Genomic DNA, 22,907 nt, shown 5'->3' on the forward strand with positions numbered 1-22,907 from the left:
ATCTTCCAAGAAGCAACTCCAAATCTTCTAGAACAAAATTGTAGGGACGTTTCTGATTGTTGGAATAGAATACGCAGTTTCAGATTGGCCAAAATAGCACTTCTGGCGGGCTCGCACCACGAAAGAACCGAGAGCCATAGTAAACGCACTTCTCCGTCTGGAGCCATAGTGAACACACTTAGTCACTGATAGCAATAGAGAACATAGTTCTTCACCGTGAGAGGGCCAGTTTACTATGAGCAGACGGGCTGCATAATGCCATTATGAGTCGCCGTCTGCGACGTCACCGCCTCTCGTCTCCCATAAATGATGCAAGTGTCGCAGCAATGGCGTACGAAGTTCGTGTGGGATGATCGGCGTTTTAGTTCAGATTTATAAATCACAGTGTGGTGTCCTTTCGGCCGTGATTTTACTCTTTCGGGTACTATTTCTCTTTACTCCTTAACCTTGCAATGCAGTCGTCACCGACACTTCAGTTTCGCGATTAGCAGTTACTTAAAACAGTTTCTTGTTCGTTCGGCCTGTTTTATGATAACTTTTCCAGTCCTTTCCCTCTGAAGATCCACAGTTGCCATACGCTCATGTGTGTTTATGCACTCATTCTTAGGTGACGATATTTGATAATATTGTTTGTTCTGAACAATCATTGTTTTCATACCCAATAAATGTATTTAATTTGTAAGCGTTGCTTCATTAGAGTAGTTGACAGTCTCCATCACTACTTAGTAATTTTTTTAATGGTTAATAAGGCTACACTGCTACAGTGTACTTGTCAGAGCCAACGTTTTCCTTCCGTTTCCTTGCGCACAGTTTCTTTACCTGGACCTGGACCGATGTGAGGGACCTGTATCTCGAGAGAGGATACACAGAGCATGTCAGTGGCAAAAAGGTTTGACTAGAACTCTAACCCAGGGGAGCCTTGCAAGGTAAAGGACAGAAAACAGAAAAAAATAGTGTTTTACAGAAGGTGGAGTTTAAAAAAGCTGCTATTAATTCGCAAACAAGGAAAAAACTGTCAGCGGGAGGTGCAAATCGCAGGAAAACATTTTCGTTTGCTTATAAAAGTCTGAGAGAACATAGGCGTTGACTAGACGTACCGGCTGACTGAAGACAGGGAGTGCAGGGGAAGTACTAAACAGTAACAAATCAATCCCTGGTGGAATGATAAGACCCAACACCAAGAAGGTGGAATACATTAAAATCTATAGCTATAGTTGCTATGAACAGAAGCAATTAGTTTTTTAAAATTTCAAGAATGACATCAAGGCAGCAGAGCAGTTTCGTATTTGCACAAAATTAATAGATTGAGTAAGAGGATTTTTGTGCTGTTGTTGCGATCGTAGTAAAGCCCAGATTAGATACTAAGATGGAAATTTACTATCCTTTACTTCTAGAGAGGCGTAAACGTCAGGATTAAACTTCTGGACGGTGTACTATTCAGTCGGTTAGTTAGTTTCATGTCACGTGAATTATTTTGTACGATAAATCGTAATGATGTGGAACTTGTCATTTTACATTCATCGCAAATTAATTTGCGTCTGTGGTTACATATTGAATGTTTCTAAGGTTCTTTTTCTTTTTTAAGAAACAAGATACACAGATGTGCGTTAATAATTCCTACCACCACCTTTTACACATTACGATAATAGAAATCCTTCTACAGAATATAAAGAGTAGTCAAGAAGAAACTTTTTCAGTTTGTTTTCAAATTTTGCTTTGCTGTCCGCCTGACAGCCTTGGCGGTAAACACTAGTACAACAATCCCCAATTCAAGCGTGATTTTACTGCGTACTTTATTGCCAGACCTACAAAGGAGCGTTTTCGCTGAATTTTTCTCATATAGATGATGTATTCTGCTGCAAACACAGAAGAAAACACAGTTCCATTAACAAGTGATTATGTCTGTATGGTAGCTTTGACGTAGCTTTGAGGGATGAAATAGTGAAGGCAGCAGAGGGTCAAATAGGTACAAAGGCGAGGGCTAGTAGAAACCCTTGGGTAACAGAAGAAATATTGTATTTAATTGATGAAAGGAGAAAATATAAAAATGCAGTAAATGAAGCAGGCAAAAAGGAATAAAAACGTCTCAAAAATGATATCGATAGGAAGTGCAAAATGGCTAAGCAGGGATGGCTAGAGGACAAATGTAAGGATGTAGAGACTTATCTCACTAGGGCTAAGATAGATACTGCCTACAGGAAAATTAAAGAGACCTTTGGAGAAAAGAGAACCACTTGTATAAATATCAAGAGCTCAAATGGAAACTCAGTTCTAAGCAAAGATGGGAAAGCAGAAAGGTGGAAGGAGTATATAGAGGGTCTATACAAGGGCGATGTACTTGAGGACAATATTATGGAAATGGAAGAGGATGTAGATGAAGATGAAATGGGAGATACGATACTGCGTGAAGAGTTTGACTGAGCACTGAAAGACTTAAGTCGAAACAAGGCCCCGGGAGTAGACAACATTCCATTAGAACTACTGGCAGCCTTGGGAGAGCCAGTCCTGACAAAACTGTACCTTTTAGTGAGCAAGATGTATGAGACAGGCGAAATACCCTCATACTTCAAGAAGAATGTAATAATTCCAATCCCAAAGAAAGCAGGTGTTGACACATACGAATACCGAACTATCAGTTTAATAATCAACGGCTGCAAAATACTAACACGAATTCCTTACAGACGAATGGAAAAACTTGTAGAAGCCAATCTCGGGGAAGATCAGTTTGGATTCCGCAGAAATGTTGGAACACGTGAGGCAATACTGACCCTACGATTATCTTAGAAGAAAGATTAAGGAAAGGCAAAGGCTACGTTTCTAGCATTTGTAGACTTAGAGAAAGCTTTTGACAATGTTGATTGGAATAATCTCTTTCAAATTCTGAAGGTGGCAGGGGTAAAATACAGGGAGCGAAAGGCTATTTACAATTTGTACAGAAAGCAGATGGCAGTTATAAGAGTCGAGGGGTATGTAAGGGAAGCAGTGGTTGGGAAGGGAGTGAGACAGGGTTGTAGTCTACCCCCGCTGTTATTCAATCTGTATATTAAGCAAGCAATGAAGGAAACAAAAGAAAAGTTTGGAGTAGGTATTAAAAACCATGGTGAAGAAATAAAAACTTTGAGGTTCGCCGATGACATTGTAATTCTGTCAGAGACAGCAAATAACTTGGAAGAGCAGCTGAACGGAATGGACAGTGTCTTGAAAGGAGGATATAAGATGAACATCAACAAAAGCAAAACGAGGATAATGGAATGTAGTCGAATTAAGTCGAGTGATGCTGAGGGAATTAGATTAGGGAATAAGACAGTTAAAGTAGTAAAGGAGTTTTTGCTATTTGGGGAACAAAATAACCGATGATGGTCGAAGTCGAGAGGATATAAAATGTAGACTAGCAATGGCAAGGAAAGCGTTTCTGAAGAAGAGAAATTTGTTAACATCGAGAATAGATTTAAGTGTCAGGAAGTCGTTTCTGAAAGTATTTGTATGGAGTGTAGCCATGTATGGAAGTGAAACGTGGACGATAAATAGTTTAGACAAGAAGAGAATAGAAGCTTTAGAAATGTGGTGCTACAGAAGAATGCTGAAGACTAGATGGGTAATCACATAACTAATGAGGAGGTATTGAATAGAATTGGGGAGAAGAGGAGCTTGTGGCACAACTTTACTAGAAGAAGGGATCGGTTGGTAGGACATGTTGTGAGACATCGAGGGATCACCAATTTAGTATTGGAGGGCAGCGTGGAGGGTAAAAATCGTAGAGGGAGACCAAGAGATGAATACACCAAGCAGATTCAGAAGGATGTAGGCTGCAGTAGGTTCTAGGAGATGAAGAAGCTTGCACAAGATGGAGTAGCATGTAAAGCTGCATGAAACCAGTCTCAGGACTGAAGACCACAACAACAATGTCTGTATCTCAGTGTTTAATAAATTTGGGAAGACTGGTCTTTATTTGATGATCCTTGGTGGCTAGTCTTCACCCCATAATCAACAACCATCTAACATTCACAAGTGGATAAAGGTTTATATACAGTTGAAATTGAATGAAGAGTAGAAATTGAAGCCGTTCTAAGTGCGAAATCTAAGATTCGCTGGAAGAATGAAAAAACAAGGTAGCTCTGTTTGTGTCAAAAATATTGAGAAGGTATTCTGATACTACAGGTTTATACTGCCTGTCCCATTAGTAGCAGCCCCTTGTGGCCGAGCGGTTCTAGGTGCTTCAGTCTGGAACCACGCGACTCTACGGTCGCAGGTTCGAAACCTGCCTCGGGCATGGATGTGTGTGATGTCCTTAGTTAGGTTTAAGTAGTTCTAAGTTCTAGGTGACTGATGACCTCAGATGTTAAGTCCCATAGTGCTCAGAGCCATTTTTTGTCCCATCAGTACATAAAAATAATGATACAAATTAGAAAATAAATCGTTTATTAAGAACTTCCTCAGTGTCAGACAAGGAAACTGGCTGGTTCTAAGTGCCAATAAGAATTTTTTTACATGTTGTGTCTTGCAAAGAAGCAAACAGTAACCATCCACAATGAATAATGCTATTTATTGCCATAAATAGCGCCATTACCAGTTCCGAACCGACAGGCTTATTTTCAGATAGCTGTTGACGTGTGTATTACATTTGTTGCTGTTTACATTATTTATTGGTCGTTTTTTTCCAAAAACTAATGTAAGTAGCAGCAGGTGTTAGATAAACGTGGACAGCCATCTGAAGAAGAACCTGTCGGTTCGAATCTATTAACGAGCACTATTTGTGTAAACAAGTAGAATTATTCACAGTGGCCGATTGCTGTTCACTTCCGTGTCGTGCAGTCAGGCGGGCGCTGGTAGCTGGTCCTACGCTCCCACCCTCCTACGCTCCCACCCTCGTACGCTCCCACCCTCCTACGCTCCCCCTTTGGCATGGGTGTGATCCCCAATGACTGACTAGCCAGACCACCACACGTTCATCTCCTTCACTGGTGGCACCTGAAGATGAAGCCTTAAGCTTCGAAACCGGTCGAGAAATAAATTAAGAAAATTACTAGCAACGGAAGCAGATTGATAATCTATAAATATGTTATCCAATTGCGAATGTTCACCTGATGAAATATTTTGTACACTAGTTAAGTTTAGTTCGTAGTTAGGTATCGCATCGGGGATAAACCAGAAGCATTCCATGAGTGCAAAGCAAGTGTGACGCTTGAAAGCGTTCGATGAGTCGCAGGAGACAGAAAGTGACATACTTTAAGCCACTTACTTGATAGTAGACGGGTACCAACAGTGTTCCGGACGACGTCTCCTGCTCCTTCGGCGACAAACTAAGCTATTAACGAGGCTGTGAATGGCGCTGCAATTTATATGACTCGGATTTCTGGAGGCTGAAATACCGGATTTTACCACGTGGTTTTTGAGTGAGGGGACGGAAAATAGCCGCTATACACGTAGGATCATCTTATCTCCGATATCTAGCGGGCAATCTCTCTACCCGGATATGTTGCCGGAATATCCTGGTGGCGAGTCGTTTCATGCCGACTCAGCATTTTTCTTGTGAATTTCTGCGAAACTAAACTTCGGTAAGAAGCTGTTTCTTATCAACTGAATTCCGTTATACGTAGACAACCAGTGTCTTTCTTTCCACTTTGAAAAAAATATCATAGAGATGAGCTATTGGAATGACGATAAACAACTGTATATGTATCAAACATGTAAAAGAATCTAGCGACACGCAGAACTGTTTTCAAGACACAGTGGAATACGTAAGTTTCTTTCATTGTTTCGAGGAGCGCTCTTTACACAATTCCAACGAAAATATACTCCACAACCCATAAGACATCTTTAACTAGCTGGCGGGAGTGGCCGGTTCTAGGCGCTACAGTCTGGAACTGCGCGACCGCTACGGTCTCAGGTTCGAATCCTGCCTCGGGCATGGATGTGTGTGCTGTCCTTAGGTTAGTTAGGTTTAAGTAGTTCTAAGTTCTAGGGGACTGATGACCACAGCAGTTAAATCCCATAGTGCTCAGAGCCATTTGAACCATTTTTCAACAACTTTAAGTAATCTGGAACGGAGAAATCGTGTCAAATACACGCGCTGGAAATGATGGTATTAATACCAATTACCATTCAGACGGCGTTTAAATAATTTTGCTGTGGCCTATAACCGTGAGTCTTATTAATTTATAGCTAGATGACGAATGAGTATCTTATTGGTATACTACGATCTTGCAGCTGTTATCGAGCGGTAACTCAGAGCCTCAAAATTAGTCTGAAGAAAATATGATGTTTGTAAATTTCCTTCTTGGTCCTCTACCACAGAACTGTTCAAGTATTTATTAATGAGTCACTTATGACGGAACACTGAGTGCAATGAATGCTATGGTTTCAGGAAGCGGTTGATATTCGTTTTAAAACATTTTTCCATTATGTATAATTGGCTTATACCTACGGCTTTAAAACGTCTGTAAATCTTTATTGTATGCTTACGAGTAAGTTCAGGTGAATATTGTGAAGCTGTGTATCGCAAATGTTTTTGGTCCTGACACCCTCGATATATCAAAATTTCACAATGATGCCCTAAGCCAAAATATATCTGTCTAAAGCAGACGAAGTGTGCAGTTGATGCGATTGGGTTTGTTTGAAATGTAATGATAAATGAAACAAGTGATTTTCATTCAGAAGCAAGTGATATAACAGATATATGAATAACATAATAGATGGGAAAAATGTACTACTTTCTAACCACTCACCTTCTCAAACCATACACTGCTGGTCTCATTTACTGCTGGACTCAACCTTTACTCCGCACACCATCTGGTAAAAAGCATATGAACAACCATATGAATTATAGAAATGATCACTAGATGTCGCAAGAGATGGACCTGCCAGTATAAAGAGAGACCGAGAATATGGTTGTGTTACTAGAGAAGTAGTGGCAGCAGATCTGGTGGAACGGGAGAGATCGGTGACTTCGAAAATGGACTGTTCATTCGATATCAGCTGATAACAAATCCATCAGAGACATCTCAACCCTTCACAGCTGCCCTGGTCAACTGTTGGTGGTGTGACAACCAGAGCTAAGCCAAGACCAGGAGACCTCATGTATTGACGGTCAAGGAACCATGTGAGCGGCCGGCCAAAGTGGCCGAGCGGTTCTAGGCGCTTCAGTCTGGAACCGCGCGACCGCTACGCTCGCAGGCTCGAATCCTGCCTCGGGCATGGATGTGTGTGGTGTCCTTAGGTTAGTTAGGTTTAAGTAGTTCTAAGTTCTAGGGGACTGATGACCTCAGATGTAAAGTCCCATAGTGCTCAGGGCCATTAGAACCATTTTGAACCATGTGAGCGGCTGTTAGTAAACAAGCCGCTCACATGGTTGCAGATGACATGATGTTCGCTAAGTAAAAAGACGGCAACAGAAAAAAAGAGCACAGAAAATATATCACAAACAGCGCCAATAATTGCTTAAAACATGCTGTAGTATACAATAAATAAGGTAGTATGAAAGGGTTCAGTATAAAACTATATTTCAAAAGACGATTTGTAAAAATGTAATAACGTTTTACTGTGTTTCTACAACCATACCATTTTCTGCATGTTTTAGATAAAAAAAAACAGTGATGATGGAGATATTTGTCGCCGAAACTAGTTTGGGATAATAAGGAAATAAACGAATAACAAGGTGTTTTGCATCAAGGCGGACTCAGTTTGTGATATTACTGTTTTTCTATGCAAGCACGGATCAAATGGAAGAGTTCCAAGATAATATTGTTGGTCGAGGAACCATCGAGCATTGCGGAGCGTGTTGGTAAAAAATCGCGTAAAATCAATGCAAAGATACGCTTGTGAGTTCCTAAGGGCTACCACTAGCTAGAACAACGATTGTGCGTAGGGAGTTAAATAGAGTTGGGTACGGCGGTAGAGCAACTCTTCATAAGCGACACATTTCTGTCGTGAACGCTAAGCGACGTCTAAGGTGTGAGAGTGACGTCACTGGATAGTGGATCACTGGAAACTAGTGATTTGGAGTGATGAACCACGCTGTACCCTGCGACAATCTGATGAAATGGTTTCGGTTTCTCTAGTGCTTGGACAACGTTGCTTCCCATCATGTGTAACGCCAAAAGAATAAAGTATGGAGCAGGTGGTACTACAGTAAGGGGTTGTTTTTCATCGTTAGGGTGTAGTACCGTTATTGCGATTAAGGAAACGCTGAGTGTGGAAGAATATGAACACACTTCACAGCATTCTGTACGAAGTAGAATAGGGAGAGACCATCCTTATATCAGCATGACAATGTAAACCTGTCATAAATCAGCATCTATGAAGCATTGTTTTGCGGACAGTAACATATTTGAAATGTAAAACAATAAACTGGTAGCCAAGATCGCAGGAATTGTTTTTATTCCATGATTACCAGTTTCGGTGAAACTAAAGCCGCTATCATCGGATCTTAGGACACATACAGGTTACAACATCAAGGCAAACAATGGTGATATTAATAGTTGCCTATAACACGCAGGCCTTACAAGATTCTCATAAGTAGCACGTAGGCGTCCAAGACAGATGATACTTAACATTTATAATGTGCAAGAGAGATGACACTTAACATATATAATGTCATATCTTTTGGACGCCTATGTGCTACTTATGACAATTTTGTAAGGCCTGCGTGTTTTAGGCAGCTATTAATATCACCATTGTTTGCTTTGATGTTGTAACCTGTATGTATCCTAAGATACGATGATGGCGGCTTTAGTTTCGCCGAAATCGGTAATCATGGAATAAAAAGAATTCCTGCGATCTTGACTACCAGTTTATTGTTTTACAACCATCTAGATCGCTCCCGCATGAGCACAGTGTGCTCCCTAGAAAACACTTGAAATGGGTTGGCCTGTCCAGAGTCAAGACCTGAACCAAATGGAACCCCTTTACTACGAGCTGGAACATCGATTTCGCTCCAGATACCGGCGTTCAGCATCACTTGCTTCTCTGGTTTCGGCTCTTAAGGAAGAAGGAGCTGCCATTTCTCCAGAGAAATTCAGACACCTTACTGAAGGTGTCCCCAGCAGATTTCAAGTCTTCATAAAGACGAAGGGTGGACAACGACATATTAATGGCCACTAATATGTTGCCGGATACTTCTGATCAAATAGTGTATTTCACTGACCGCCCTAAACCTGGCTTTACACAGTTAGGACGCTGCAAATGCAATTAATATTCGAGCGGATATCCCAGACTTTGACTTCAAATTTCTGTCGTAAAATTACTCAATCGGATTTTCACCCTCTAAAGAATTAAAGGCCGTGAGTGGGGCGTGAATCCATGTGAATTCATCGATAATATTAAGGTGACAGCTGAGCCAAACTATAGTCTTGGGAGCTGCGAGCCTCAGCTCAACGAAACGCTCCATCATGTACCCGAGACCGACTTCATGATTGCTGTTTGGTCAGCCTCGTAGCATGTGCTGCGCCTTTAAGGAATCTGTTGAAATTTTGACTCTATCCTCTAATGCGCACCGTTGTGGATGCCATAAATCACGAATGATGCGTCATGTCCTTGCCCAAAACTACTTGCTGACTTCTTCTCCTTTTAGTTCTATACATTCAGATAATTACCTTTAGAACATCATCTTTCAATAGGGTAAAGGCGATAACTGATTCTCATACCCTAAACTCAGAATGATTTTCTAAACAGTGTTTCATTATTTTAACACAGCGAATGGCTTTTCTTTACTGATCAATTTTATAAAAATTTTCACCTTTCCTTCCCATTAAAATTTTTCTTATTTAATTATTTAGGTCAGCAGAGACACCTCATCCTCGGAATCATTAGATCGGACGCCACAGTCCAGCTACGCCCTTGCTGTCACCACTGGACAATTTCTTTAATTGTAGAGCGTTTATTTTCCTCACATCCTCTGCGACATGAAGCAGTTTTCAACAGTACAGGAGCCTTCTCAGCGGCCTACACCATTGTTCCGCAACAGTGTGAGAAAAGTCGAACGGTTAGTAACATGAATGTTTCTGCCCTGTTCAGCAAAATCTTAAGAAGACCGTGAAATGCAGCAAGAGCATGGAGCAACGAAAACAGGGCGCGAGCTATCCCATCAACGAACATATGACATCTGACAATCATTGGCAGACAAAACACTGGCGCCATTTCGATTACGTCTTTCTGCGGACACATGACATAAATTCTCACAAGCATGCAGGTTTAATGGACAAAGAGATCTTCTACTCAGCAGTTATATTTGGGTAATTTTATTTCGTAGACCGGTCACCGTTTATCGCTTTTCGCCTGAAGCGGTTTGTGCTAGAGGAACATGAATTTTATAAATTTTGTAAATGCAAGAAAATAGGAATACGGCAAATTATACATGCTCGTACAAAGTAGCCATGCGAAGTGCTTTCTGTTTTCGCATGTATAGAAAACTTTCGATATTTTGTGTCTATCAGCATGAAGTCTTGAAACAGTCGTATATATGCACATGTTGCAAAAGCAAGATATTTTTAGAAGAATTTCCTGGCCATATTAGGCAGATTTCATTCAATAGTTACAATGTACCAAACAGTTTTTACTTTTTTGTTGGATAATTTATTATTTCTTGAAAAAACACGTATTGCTGAAACGATGGTTCAAATGTCGATAGCTTTTCTGTAATTCCTCTAAATTGCTTTCGGCGAATGCCGTGTGGGTTCCTCAGAAAGGGCACAATTGATTTCCTTCCCTGTTGTTGGGGTCTTCACTCCGAAGACTGGTTTCACGCAGCTCCTAGGGTACTGTGCAAGCCCTTTCATCTACGAGCGATTACTACATGGTACATCCATTCGAACCTGAATACTGTATTCATCTCTTGGTCTCTACAATTTTTGCCACTCACTCTTCCACAGAACAATAAATTAACGATTGCTTACTGCAAGGTACATCCATTCGAACCTGAATACTCTATTTATATCTTGGTCTCTACAATTTTTGCCACTCACTCTTCCACAGAATAATAAATTAACGATTGCCTGATGTCTTAGAATGTGTCCTATCAAACTATGTATTTTTCTAGTCAAGTTTAGTCCCAAGTTTTTTTCCTCCTCACTTCTATTCGGTAGCGCCTATCTCATTCGTCGCAAGATTTGCCCATCTAATCTTCAGCATTCTTCTATAACACCACGTTTCAAAAGCTTCTATTTTCCTCTTGTCTGAATGGCTTATCGTCCACGTCTGACTGCCATAAAAGACTACTCACCAGACAAATGCGTTCATAAAATACTTCCTTACACATTTATATTTGATGTTCAAAAATTTCCCTTCTTCAGAAACACTTTTACTGTCGGTCTATAATTTATATCCTCTTTACTTCGAACATCATCAGCTATTTTACTGCCCAAGCAGCAAAATACATATACCACTTTTAGTGTATCATTTCGTAATATAAATCCCTCGGCATCGCTTGATTTGCAAGGGGCGTTCAAAACGAAACGAGCTGGAGTCTGGAATGCGCAAACCAGTGACAGGAGGGTAATATCGTGGCGTGTGTAGCGAGGTGTGGTTCTGAACAGAGCGTGGAAGTTCACAGCTCATCGCTAGAGGGTACGCGTGCACCTCACATGACTATACTGAGCTAGCAGCAGCATGCATCAATCGTCCAACGCTGCCAGGGAAGGTTATACTGACGTTCGTTTTTGACCAGGATGGCCCCCATCTGATTCACTTCCTGCAGCACGGGACAACAGTGAATGCCCAGTGTTACTTGCAAACCTCGATCACCCTTCGCAAAGCGATCAGATCAAAACGAACAGGTCATCTCACCCGTAGGATCATTCTGCTCCAAGACAATGCAAAGCCTTATACGGCCAACACAGTTGCGGCACTCCATCAGAAATTCAAATGGGAGGTTCTCGGCCACCCTCCACACAGTCCGGAGCTCTCTCCCTGTGATTACGCCATTTTTGGTCCTCTTTAAAAGGCTCTGAGGAGCAAACGATTCACCTCAGACGACGACGTCCAGCTGTACGTGCGGAACTTGTTAACATCGCAGCCCTGGGAATTTTATGAGACAGCCATTCACCACCTTGTGTCACAGTGGCACAAGTGTCTCAACAGCCAGGGTCAATACTTCTAACATACAGGTACAGGTTTCTGAAATTAATGCCTTCTGCTCGTTTCTTTTTGAACGCCCCTTGTAATTTGGTTACATTCCATTACCATGGTTTCGCTTTCTTTCAACACTGTGAATAACGATCAGCTGCTCTTCCAAGTCCTTTGCCGTTCTGACAGAATTACAATGACATCGGCAAACCTCAAAGTTTTTATTTCTTCTCACTCAGCTTTAATTACTTCTCCATTTTTTGCCCTTTACTGCGTGCTCATTGTACACATTGAATGACACTGGGCATAGGCTACGACCCGGTCTGCTTCACTTCCGACAGTTGCAACTGCCATGTGGTTTCTGTACAAGTTGGAACGTTTCCCTTTATGTATTTTACCGCTGCTGTCTCCAGAATTTCAAAGAATGAATTCCATTCAGCATTGTCAAAACCTTCCTCTAAGTTCAGAAATGGTATAAACGTAAGTTTACCTTTCCCTAACCTATCTTCTCAGGGAAGTCATAGGTCAATACTGCCTCGCGTGTTCACATATTTAACCCAAACTGAGCTTCTCCAAACTCGGCTTCTACCAGTTTATCCATTCTTCTGTAAATAATTATTAACAGTACACTGTAACCATGACATATTAAACTTATAGTTCGGTAAAATTCACACCTGTCAGCACCTGCTGTCTTCGGAATTTTTACGTTCTTCTTGCTGAGGGAATGACGTCCACTCCAGGTATCTTGTTTCGGCTTAGGTTTACCAGGGCTCTGTCAAATTATTTGTCGCACTGTTGTAAGTTAGCTTTATTTTTGGTATGCTGAAAGCGTTACTGCTTTGAGCTGTCTGGGGAGGTTAACCGTGCGTTTACTGGGCAACTGTTTCATCGACTGGGTATCTAGTCTTGGTTTACCACATTACCAATCAGACTAACATTGATTATAATCTTTTACAGTCATACAACAACCGGTAATATATATATATATATATATATATATATATATATATATATATATATATATATATATATATATATATATGAAAAGGAGAATTTAAATAAAAAGAAAGAAATCACTTTATATTTGCAAATTTATTTTAAGATTGTTCATTGAAATTTCAGCATATTATACGTGAGTTATAACTGAGCTGGTGCCTTATTTACGATTGTGAAAATGTGAGATTGGAATCTTACGGAACACATAAAATATGGAGCCAAGATTGGGAGACTGGATACAACACTGTATTCATAAAACAACACACAAAGAACATTGAAACACATGCAAGAGAAAGTTAACCACAACCAACAGATTCAAATTTTCAGTCAAAGAAATTACGTTCGTAGCACAATCCTGTCCGTCATGTAATTACCACACGCTGGTATACTAAATTCATATTAACTCTTTGTGAAATCTTCCCAAGAAGAATAGCTGATGGCTACTTTGATGATTCCACCACATGCTTCACGTGGTCAACTTGGTTTACAGAAAGCGTATAACTCCACAGTAATTTTGATAATAAAATAATTAGATCGAAAAGCAAATTACAAAAGAAAAACCTCGAACTGGTTACTAACGTCTTACTGTTAACCTGATGGGTCAAACAGTTATATAAGCACGTGGTCCTGGTCTCGCAAAGTACACCCCACGTGGGTTGAACATAATGAAAAGTTGCTATATTGAAAATATTATCAGGACGAGACGTTATAATCACACAAGCATTCGCATTTAAGATTGATCTTAGTTAGAGTTACTGACCAACACGTGGTTCCACTTTACTCATAAAGTAATGACAAAGCAACTACCGCAAAATAATCTGAACTGGACACGAGAATTACACTCCGCTGCAATTTAAGATAGCATTAGATATTTTAAAGCTAACCCGAAATAAAAGTGATTAAATTCTCAGTTAGGCTGAACTTAACAAATCCATTGTCCTACGGACTTAGCAGACACGCGCTTAGCCGGAGATCTTACCATTTCAGACGCTCGCTACCGCCAGACTGCCACTGCCTACCGCCAGACTGCAACTGCCACTACTGAGCGTGCTTCCCTGAGGGTCGCTCACAAAGACAAACGGAAGGGGCCAGAGGGGCAGCTTCCTATACCAACATGACAAGGGACGGGCCGGACCATACTAAGAATAGAAACCTCTTTGCTTTTAGGAACCGTAGCTACCTGTTCCGACGTTGGTCCTACTGTTCTCTAGCAGACAGCCTTGTCTGCTACCCTCAAGCATGCAACTACAAACACATTTGATCATTCATCCTCTCACACAGAAGGGAAGGGGGATGACAGTATCTTATCATATACAGTATATAACAGAAAGCGGATGTAGGTTCCGTATGAGACTGTGTGACATGAATTACATATTAGAATTACATATAAACTGTGCTTTAAAGTGTAGTAGTGTGACAGATCGTTCTTGTTTACGTGTAAAAGTAACACGTTCCACTACTCAGTCTCCTCCCAGATAGTCAGAAACGCCACAGTAAATTTAGGAGAGGAATTTACTCCATAAATGACATCAGATTTAAGAAGTCAAACATGAAAGGAATCCAACAGAGACCTTTCATAACCCCAACGCTCCGGGAAAAGACTGTGCAGGGAATTTTCTGGCCATGCTAGGACATTCCCAAGCAGGCTTCTCACACCCTACTTAAACCAAAAGTGTAAAGAAAAGGCAAAAGGTCACCAGCTACTTGCTAAAACACAATAATTTCAAACATCTTTACAATCTACCAATTTCAAAGAGAAAAAAAAAACACACAATCTGTGACACCTATTTAAAAGATCGTGTAGACCTAAATCGGTCATCAAGTAAAAACAATGGTTCCTGTGTCATTAATATGAAAACAATTTCTGGTTGTTACCCTTATGGAGTTCACCAGTATTTGCTCATTGCAAGAGCCAACTGATCACAGGCAAATTTATGACTGTTTATTAACAGGCAAAATTTATGAAAATAGCAAATGTGCCACAGCAATTAAAAAGGAACATGAAATAACATCAGTATTACAAGGCAGAACATTACAATGCACAATCCGCAAAAGCAAAAAAAAAATGATAAGAGAAAAAAACATGTTTTACAAAGTGGTTATCGCAAAAAAATTCTATATCTTATAAAACTAATAATCTGTAGAATCAACCTAACTATGTGGCACTAATTTAATCACTCTACAATATTTCAGTTAGTTAGCAAACAATGAGCACTGTGTCATTATACTGAAACTACAATAATTGTGTGATTGTTACCCTTAAGGGGTTCCTCACAATAAATATGCCCCATGCAAAGGCTAATCGATCACAGTCCAATGAGAATGAATAGCAATCTGACTGATAAACGAAGCAATGCCACTGCAATGAATTTACGAAACAAAATAACACAAATCTAATACATCGCACAAGAACAAACATTGATCAATAAAACAGTACACTAGTCAACATCTAAAAAAAAACACCAATAAATAAAACACCTGCAAAATACAAGAGTCAAAGTTTAAAAAAAATATAGAACACCTGCAAAATACAAGAGTCAGAGTTTAATAAACACCAATAAATCGAGTCCTTGCAAAACACACAAGTCAAAGTTTCTGTGACAGAGACACACGTATATGCATTGAACTAAGAACCGTATAATCACTGTTCACTGATACACTCACTAGTTCCACTGTTCCGAGGCACAATATAAGGGGTGGGGGAGGGGGTTCGTCGCCGCAGCTGTCAGTAGGGATTTTTTTTTTGTCCATCTGTTGCGTGCAATCCTGCCGTCTCTGCCCTCTCATGAAGTTTCTCTTGGTGGTCTGTGTCACGTACATCTCGATTTGGTTCCATGTTTGTGTTGTCAAATTCGTGCGGTATCCTCGATTGACACGCCAGGTTGATATTCCTGGGCAAGGATGACACTTCAATGGCTCTTCTTTTGTGCCACCCTTAGCGACCAGAGAACATCGAACCATGATTTACTGTCGCTTGACAGTAGGCATCCGTCAGGAAATCTCGATAGGCGTCGTTGAAGTCTGCCAGTTTCTCTGGACAGTATGTGTCAAAAGGCTCCACGCCCTTTGTGTTGTTACATTCTTGAGTTATCCTCAATTGGCTCGCCGGTTTGATATTCCCGGGCAAGGATGGCACTTAGTGGCTCTTCTTTTGTGCCACCCTTAGCGACCAGAGAACATCGAATCATGATTTACTGTCGCTTGACAGTAGGCATCCTTCAGGAAATCTCGATAGGCGTCGTTGAAGTCTGCCAGTTTCTCTGGACAGTATGTGTCAAAAGGCTCCACGCCCTTTGTTTTGTTTCACCGCGGCCGTCTCGTCACGGTCGCGTGCGTGTGGTGCGTTGCCAGCAGATGGAGTTCCGCGCGGTGGACCGCTCGCCCATCTCAGGTCATTGCCTTCCGGAAAGGGCCGCGCGGGGCGGCCGCCCATTAGCTCCAGGTACAAGGGAAAGCGTTTGCGCCGTCCCTTCTTTTGTTGTCGGCCGCGCTCCCGAAGTGGCCTGGCTGACAGCGTCCCCCGCTGAGAAACCCGCCAGTTTACAACTAGTCCAGCTGCTCCCGCTGTCTCGTAAGAGTTTAGCCGGTTCCCTTTCATGTTCTCAACTGCATTCACAGAAATTTTTCATCATTCTTATGTGATTACACAATGTCATACATAATACCACTTAGTATTGTCTTTCACAATTTTTAAGAACAAAGTGAAACTTAATTAATTTTTTTTTATAGAAATAATTAGATGAATCGACAATATAAAATAAAATTTAAATGACTTGACCATGTAAAAAAAAATAAAAGTGAAATGACTTGACAATGTAAAAAAAATTAAAATTAAATGAACTGACAATATAATATTTAAATCCACATCACTAATGTGGTTCACTTACGTTTTAATAAATCAAGTGCTACTTATTAATTCACTAAAATGAATAGGATTATCCCTTGTGCAAGTATAGGTCAGGACAGCATAGGGTTCACATGTTATTTACACACACACATGCACACCTGTTGTCTATTCTACAAACTAACTACCCATAAACATGCATTACTCATAATTCTACTTCTATCCACTCCTAGTTAAGCCCACAAGCTACTCCAATTCTATTTCAACACCATGTATATACCACTACAGCATTCTTCTAATTCGTCCTCTTCCTGACGCTCCCCACATATGTCTTGTCATATAATGAATATGGAGACTTTCCTCAAACATACACATTAAAAAGAACAATGGTTATTTGCACGCAAAAACATTTATACCAGTTCACACACCTGAAAAGAGACTCGCAATTATACATTTATCATACTCATAGATTCACACATAAAACAGTAAGAAAATTTCATCTAAAATTACGTTATCCCTAGAATTAATCACACAGATGGCTCTGAGAAGTTTAAATTATTTGCATTATACAGGTTATATTACATTTTCTTACCCATTTTGCTTCGATTTCGTTCCTTCTTTACGTTACCTTTCGCTTCCAAATCAGTTATTTCGCCTGTGGTGGTTATTCTGGATTCATTTCTCATGAATGGCAAAATTGTGGTCACCTCTATTCTGTAAAACAGTACCATCTTAACATATTGAACTTACAACAGACACAAAACATTCGAATCCTCCTGTAGGTTAAATGACAAATATTTTGCTTCATCCTTATTACCTTAAACCAAGCTTTCCTTCGTTCCCATAATCAAAATTATTTAATCCTCCTCTACCTTCAAGAGGGAAACTTCCACAGTACAAATCATATAGGCTGCAGTGCATCCCGCACCAGCGAAAACAGTAGGCTGTAATGCTCACAGCATCAGCAAAACACATAAACGTCGCTTTTCTAGGACAAGTATCAACGCAGAATAATTTTTCAGGCTTTGGCTCAACATCAATCAAGACTACAAAAAGGATCCATATTTCCGTTCCATTCTCCATTTGCTGAAAAACTGCTCGTATTTGACTACCACAATAATATTTCAGGGCCACGTAAATTACACAAACCACAATTCTTCTTTCACATTGAAGGGAATCAATGTACTTACGCCATCCACAGACAGCACTTTACGTACTCAGCTATAAAGAACAAAAAAAGACATATATCATCAATTTTAACATATCATCGCATATTGGGAAGCCAATGGTGATCGTATTATCACATCCTGTTTTCAAGATTCCAAACTTACTCATTCCTTTCTCAGAGTTCTCCTATCGTAAAATATTCATACAGCACGCATACTATAGTAAGAGATCCTAATTTATTCTGACAGATATAGAATAGTAATAGATAGATAGTAGCACTGAAAGCAGAAAATCGGAAACAAGGCTACTAACAGCTGGGGACCTGGGTTTGCCAGACCCATAATACCCACAGATCGGATATTCCCCTGAGTTTTTGCAATAATTCATCACAGATCTTGCTTCCCTCAGGAGCGACTCTTTTCAATTGACACAAAAAAAACATAAACAGCATTTTACTCATTCACAAAGAAACCTTTTATCTTTACGTTTGAATCAAACTAAATCCTAATTGCACAAGGAAAGAAAAAAATTAAAACATCACTTCAATCAATCACATAGAAACACCTTTATCATTATTTTTACCAACATGTTATTCAAAATGCATACGTCACAAATTTAAACTAGATCAATTCATTCTCCTCTCTATAAATCCTATGTACTCATTTGCCATGTCGCTCATTTGTTCCGATTGGGCGCCTTCTGCGCTGATCGTTTGTCATTGCCGGTTTCGTTCATTTCCATTTACTGGATTATGTCTAGGATTGGCCGGCCGAATTTCAACATCATGTGGGGCTCCGCCTACAATCCTACTCCCACCGTGTACATCGTAGTAACGATGCTGGTTGCCGTACCTGTTGCGTTCACGATCTTGTCCACGTCCTCGATCATTTCTGTTGTTCCACCTGTGCTCGCGAGTGTTACCCCTGTTTCTATACGGCCGGTCCCACTTATTGTTCCGTTCGCGTCGCAACGACCAGTCACGCCGTTGATTAGTACTACGGCCACGACTGCGATCGCGCTGCTGTGCCCCGTAATAACTTTGTGCCTGATTAGTCGGGCATTCTGCTGTATTGTATTCCAACTCTTGGAGAAGTGTTTTAAACGTTTCCACGTCCTCTTTGCATCGTCCCGCAAGAATGACGTGCCGCAAGTGCATCGGCAATTTGGTGATGCATATCCTAATTAGTTCCGCAGGCCCGTATGGATCGTATACAAATTGATTTTCCTGGAGCATGTGATCGAATAGGCGTGCAGGGCTGCCGAAACCAGGCTGATTCAGCTCGTGAATCGCTAAACTGTTGTCCGCTATTGTGTTGCTAACGGACGTGGGACAATGCGTTTCCGCCTGCTGGACCCTCGAGAGTACCTGCTGGTGTTCTCTTTGGCATTCTTCTCTCAGCGGTTGGAAATTCCTAAGTAGCCGTTCTTCGCTTACTTTAGATTCGGCCTCGCGACTCAGCTTGCTCTGTTCTACGGCTTGCAGACGGTCATCGATTTGTTCAAATGTACGGCCTAATTCTTGGATCGATTTTTCTGATTTCTGCATCATTTGTTCGCCTGGCTCTCGGATCGATTTTTCGAATGTATGCGTCATTTGTTCGCCTAGCTTGCGGATCGATTTTTCAAATGTATGCGTCATTTGTTCGCCTAGCTCGCGGATCGATTTTTCAAATGATTGTTTTTGTTCTCGGAACAATTCTTTATTTTGTTGCAATAAGGCTTTCATGAGTTCTGCCAAATCAATTTGGTTAGTTGGAGGCAAATTAATTTGTGGCTCTGATGTGAGGCCGTTCGTGCTGTTTTGCATTTCGTCTGAAGTATTTCCCATTGCATTTTCGGAACCGCCCGACGCGTTAACATTCGAAATCAAATTATCCCCTTGGTCCATGTTGCTTAAGTTGTCGGAACGCTTACTTTTAGCTTGGTTACGTGTCAGCATTAGTGCAATTTACACCCAGTACGCAACACACTAATCACAATAAATGTGTCCCCCAAAAATTACGACAGTCACACGAAAGATACTCAACCTAGTACGCACTTTTTCGCATGCGAAACAAATTTTTATGTTTGATCGAAACAGTGGAATTTACAAGCGAGAGGAAAAAAAACACACATATATAGAACAAACAAATATAGAAAACAAAACAAGACAAACAACACAACGCCGCTCAACAATGCCGTGAATTGTTTGAACGTCTGCTCAGAAAGAACACAAAAGTTGTTTGAGCGCTGTAGGGAAAAAAAATTAAGATTATACAACGCTTGCAATCTAACGTCTCAGACATTCCAGAGTCTAGCGGAATCACAGAACAGGGTCGCCATGTGTAATATTTCTACACTAATTTTGGTATGCTGATCGGGTGCTAATAGTCGAATAAAAGCGGGTTACAAACCGTGAGCTGTCTGGGGACGTTAACCGTGCGTTTACTGGGCAACTGTTTCATCGACTGGGTATCTAGTCTTGGTTTACCACATTACCAATCAGACTAACATTGATTATAATCTTTTACAGTCATACAACAACCGGTAATATATATATATATATATATATATATATATATATATATATATATATGAAAAGGAGAATTTAAATAAAAAGAAAGAAATCACTTTATATTTGCAAATTTATTTTAAGATTGTTCATTGAAATTTCAGCATATTATACGTGAGTTATAACTGAGCTGGTGCCTTATTTACGATTGTGAAAATGTGAGATTGGAATCTTACGGAACACATAAACTATGGAGCCAAGATTGGGAGACTGGATACAACACTGTATTCATAAAACAACACACAAAGAACATTGAAACACATGCAAGAGAAAGTTAACCACAACCAACAGATTCAAATTTTCAGTCAAAGAAATTACGTTCGTAGCACAATCCTGTCCGTCATGTAATTACCACACGCTGGTATACTAAATTCATATTAACTCTTTGTGAAATCTTCCCAAGAAGAATAGCTGATGGCTACTTTGATGATTCCACCACATGCTTCACGTGGTCAACTTGGTTTACAGAAAGCGTATAACTCCACAGTAATTTTGATAATAAAATAATTAGATCGAAAAGCAAATTACAAAAGAAAAACCTCGAACTGGTTACTAACGTCTTACTGTTAACCTGATGGGTCAAACAGTTATATAAGCACGTGGTCCTGGTCTCGCAAAGTACACCCCACGTGGGTTGAACATAATGAAAAGTTGCTATATTGAAAATATTATCAGGACGAGACGTTATAATCACACAAGCATTCGCATTTAAGATTGATCTTAGTTAGAGTTACTGACCAACACGTGGTTCCACTTTACTCATAAAGTAATGACAAAGCAACTACCGCAAAATAATCTGAACTGGACACGAGAATTACACTCCGCTGCAATTTAAGATAGCATTAGATATTTTAAAGCTAACCCGAAATAAAAGTGATTAAATTCTCAGTTAGGCTGAACTTAACAAATCCATTGTCCTACGGACTTAGCAGACACGCGCTTAGCCGGAGATCTTACCATTTCAGACGCTCGCTACCGCCAGACTGCCACTGCCTACCGCCAGACTGCAACTGCCACTACTGAGCGTGCTTCCCTGAGGGTCGCTCACAAAGACAAACGGAAGGGGCCAGAGGGGCAGCTTCCTATACCAACATGACAAGGGACGGGCCGGACCATACTAAGAATAGAAACCTCTTTGCTTTTAGGAACCGTAGCTACCTCTTCCGACGTTGGTCCTACTGTTCTCTAGCAGACAGCCTTGTCTGCTACCCTCAAGCATGCAACTACAAACACATTTGATCATTCATCCTCTCACACAGAAGGGAAGGGGGATGACAGTATCTTATCATATACAGTATATAACAGAAAGCGGATGTAGGTTCCGTATGAGACTGTGTGACATGAATTACATATTAGAATTACATATAAACTGTGCTTTAAAGTGTAGTAGTGTGACAGATCGTTCTTGTTTACGTGTAAAAGTAACACGTTCCACTACTCAGTCTCCTCCCAGATAGTCAGAAACGCCACAGTAAATTTAGGAGAGGAATTTACTCCATAAATGACATCAGATTTAAGAAGTCAAACATGAAAGGAATCCAACAGAGACCTTTCACTGTCATATATTTCCCGTCTCAGCTTCATCTACTTCCCTTTCGTAATAGTGCCTTCAAGCTCATTTCCCTTGTATAGCTCCTACGTATGCTCTCCACCTTCCAGCTTTTCCTGCTATGTATAGTGCTGGTTTTCCATGTTTATTTATTTTATTTAGTTACACGTCAAATTCCAAATTGAGGAGCAAATCTCCAAGGTCATGGAACGTTTCAGTACATGAAATTACAACTAAAAGTAATAATGTTGTGGACTGGCAAGACAGCCAATCCACAATGACGGGTACCCGAAAGGCACGCGTTTAAGCTCACGCGGGCTGGCGTGAGGTCTGGAACAGTTAAAGGTAATTAATATAGCCAATAACGTACGTAGCTGCTGGAACACTTAACTTGAATTCATAATTGGTGAACATCGGCTGACGGTACATGCATCCCAAGATAAATAGCAATTGGTAATGGCGTATTGCTAGGTCGTAGCAAATGACGTAGCTGAAGGCTATGCTAACTATCGTCTCGGCAAATGAGAGCGTAATTTGTCAGTGAACATCGCTAGCAAAGTCGGCTGTACAACTGGGGCGAGTGCTAGGAAGTCTCTCTAGACCTGCCGTGTGGCGGCGCTCGGTCTGCAATCACTGACAGTGGCGACACGCGGGTCCGACGAATACTACCGGACCGCGGCCGATTTAAAGGCTACCACCTAGCAAGTGTGGTGTCTGGCGGTGACACCACAAATAACATATAA

General features: G+C 40.7%; 1 protein-coding gene across 1 annotated transcript in view; it reads right to left on the reverse strand.

The window, feature by feature from the left end:
* The window catches only part of LOC126263299 (cytochrome P450 6k1-like), an 88,434-nt gene extending 83,146 nt beyond the window's left edge, over nucleotides 1-5,288 (reverse strand). The window contains exon 1 of the mRNA XM_049960386.1: nucleotides 5,240-5,288. The gene's annotated coding sequence lies outside the window, so the exon portion shown is untranslated. The remainder of the gene's footprint in view (nucleotides 1-5,239) is intronic.
* Nucleotides 5,289-22,907: the final 17,619 nt, after the last annotated feature.

This window comes from Schistocerca nitens, chromosome 6, assembly GCF_023898315.1.
Source record: "Schistocerca nitens isolate TAMUIC-IGC-003100 chromosome 6, iqSchNite1.1, whole genome shotgun sequence".
Lineage (NCBI taxonomy): Eukaryota > Metazoa > Arthropoda > Insecta > Orthoptera > Acrididae > Schistocerca > Schistocerca nitens.